The sequence below is a fragment of the Benincasa hispida genome, chromosome 6 (assembly GCF_027475165.1).
Source record: "Benincasa hispida cultivar pf3 chromosome 6, pf3_genome.v1.1, whole genome shotgun sequence".
Lineage (NCBI taxonomy): Eukaryota > Viridiplantae > Streptophyta > Magnoliopsida > Cucurbitales > Cucurbitaceae > Benincasa > Benincasa hispida.
This window is the reverse complement of record NC_143483.1, coordinates 26,931,494-26,934,684: the sequence shown is the minus strand read 5'-3', so window position 1 is coordinate 26,934,684 and position 3,191 is coordinate 26,931,494.

The window sequence follows — 3,191 nt, the reverse complement described above, 5'->3', positions numbered from 1 at the left end:
CTTCTAAAATTGCTTGTATGGAATCGAGCTTGAAGACTAAAATGAATTTTCTTCATACCCTAGGATTGAATTAAAGGTTGTGAAGTTGGATTGGAGAATTTGCTTGAGTGCAGAATTATTATTTTGGCTTCTAAAATTGCTTTATGTATGGATCGAAAAGTGTTTGCATGGGTCAATAACAAGGTGAATGAGGGAAGTCGTTCATAGTAAGTAGATGAAGGAAATAAGTCAATGTCCTATGGTCTCCTCCATTAGTTTGAACCGTGAGATTCTTATGTTGCGCTGTCGTTTTTCATGCGGCACTAGCTAGTCATTAACTGCGGCGATCCCTACGGAGGGTTGTAACATAGGATTCGGAACAACCCAGACTTCAGTAAAATGAATAGGGTCTTATAGTTCCGTCTTGGGTATTGTCTTCTATTTCGGAGACATACTCATACCGTTCTGTAAGATCTGAAAATGGCGAGTCTACACTTACAAGACTTACTAAGTGTTAGTAATGATCTTGACCGAAAACGATAACTAAATGGCTATCGGAATATGAGTTATTCTAGAGATAGTATTTGGTCAAGAACTATCTTGCTGTTGTGAAGGACTTCTTGACTGCCCCACGGTAGCATTTATTCTAAATCACTTAAGTATCGTTGCAAAAATAATGATTATGGGTACATTATCATTTTGCTAAAACTTGATTGGATTTAAAAGCAATCCACTTATAAAATTTGTTTATAATTTCAGAATGACGAGTTCTATTATACAATAGTAGGCTTCGAACAAACTGATTGGGGAAAATTGTGTAAACTGGAATTGAATTTGAATACAATACTCACGAAAGACGATTTGAGATTTGTCTTAACGGAGGAATGTCCTCCCATTCCTAACTCAAATACATTTACAATAGTCACATGAAAAAGGGGACCAATGTTCGTGAACATGTCCTGGACATAGTGGTCCACTTTAATGTGGCTGAAGTGAACGGTGCTATGATGGATGAGAGAAGTCAAGTTAGTTTTATTCTAGAATCTCTTTTGAAGAGTTTTCTGCAAATTTTGAATGCATTAATCAATAAGATTTGACTACTCTACTGAATGAGCTATAGGCGTATCAGACAATGTTGAGAACAAAGGGTCTGGTGTCAGAAGGAAATGTTACTTCTGCTAAGAAGAGAAGAATGTCCTCCAAGCCTGAAGTTGCTTCCTCTTCAAAGATTAAGAGTATTCTTGTGAAGAAAGGCAAAGGGAAAGGGAAGAAGAAGCCTACTGGATTAAAAGGCAAGAATAGTGCTGCAAAGGGAAATGTTTCCATTGCAACGATGAAGTGCACTGGAGGAGACACAGCCCTCAATATCTTGTCGAGAAGAGAGCAGAGAAATGTAGCCAGGCTAACTTGTCCCTGGGACCATTTGCTCAGCTTCTAGTGGGAGAAGTTGCTACTTGTTTTTAACTGGTAAATCATGTAAAGAACAAAATGTATATATTTTTGTGTTAAATGAAATGTTCATTTTCAAAAATTATGTTTGTTCTAGCAACTTATGTTAATAATCAAATTGTTAATAGCCATCAGCAAATATTCATATATTTAAATGGGCTAAGATCGAAGTATAATGAATTTAAAATTTCTAGCTCTGACTATTAACAAGAGTTGTTAAGGCAGGTTAGACCATCTTAATCAAAGAGTTAAGAGTACCTCAATGTAGTGGGAGAAAAATGTACTTCCTAGCTATTATTGAGAATTAGATGAATTCCCCATCAGAAACCTATTTGTATACTAATATGTTTACAATGAATCTCTCGGCTAAAGTATTTAAGAATCATTTAGTTAGACTAGAAATACCGGAGGTTAATAACCTAGGGTAAGTGGGAGAAATATCAGATATGAAATACCAAATGACAAAAACCATGGGTATAGGATGCCCTAGTTTATTGTATTTCTCTATAAAACTCAGAAACTCGGTCTTATATATCAGATATATAAGTTACCACTGGAGTTTTACTCCAAGTGGGAGTTTGTTGGGTTTTATGTCCTAAAACTCGTGATTTGTAAACATTAGAACTTATTCTGAGAATTCAATAAAGTTGTTGTTGAATATATTGTTTTTTTTTTTAGAAATCCAATAAACCTAAGTCCCTTGACTATTATATGAGTACTTGAACTTTATGTGGAGACATACAAGTGGATCAGGTTCGAGTAAATAGTCAAAATGATCTATAGTATATGAATAAGGTTGGGTACCTTATTATGGTAACACTATTGGATGCGACCTACTCTGTAGTTATTACAAAGAGTTGTAAAGTGCTATATACGAAGTGATCCTAATTTGTGCATGTTGAGACATGAGGAGTGGGGGTGTCCTGTGCAAGATCGGACCACGAAACCTGTCACTCTTACTTTATAATTTTGTTTACTATTTAAGACTGACTATTTCAAAGCGATGACCTAGGTAACTTAACCTTAATCCTGAGCAAATTATGAATTCCTGTTTGTTTGGGATTATCCTTTGATCTGCAAACGGTGAGAGTAGACCAATTTCCTTTGCTCAATAAGCTTACCATTTTGGGGATAAGATCAGATGAATAGTTGGGAACATAAGATGCAAGAGGGAATTCACTCATATCCGGTTAGGGTTAGTAGAGAGGTTGTTCCCTTCAAGTGCTGATTTTGGGTCTTGAACAAGAGGTCTCACCCTCTCATTGGCCTAAGAGGGATTTGATTTATTGATTGGATCAGAAATCAATTGTTAATTAGGGGATCAATGGAACTTAAGGAACAAGAGGTAATTTTAGGGGTAAAACAGATATTCGATCCAGCCATTATTACAAGCAACCTGTGAAGGGTTAACTTATGGATCAGGGTTATATCGAGTAGACATAATATATCTACAGTGAGGGGAGTTTAGCTATGGACTTTAGTGGAATCACCCATTAGTTAACGAATGGGGGTTAGATCGGTCTAATGAGTTTAGCCGATTAATCTCGGATCGTTGGAGCCCATGATCTGTAGGTCCACGAGGTCCTCCTACTAGCTCGTAAATGGATAAGCTTAAGAATAGCGTGATAAGTTAATTTGAAGTGTTCAAATTAGAATTAAATGAATTTGGAGAAATAATATATTTAAATATTAAAAGATGGAATTGTGTTAAAAATTAATTTAATATTTGATATTAAATTAATTAGAATTATTTAAATTGTTTA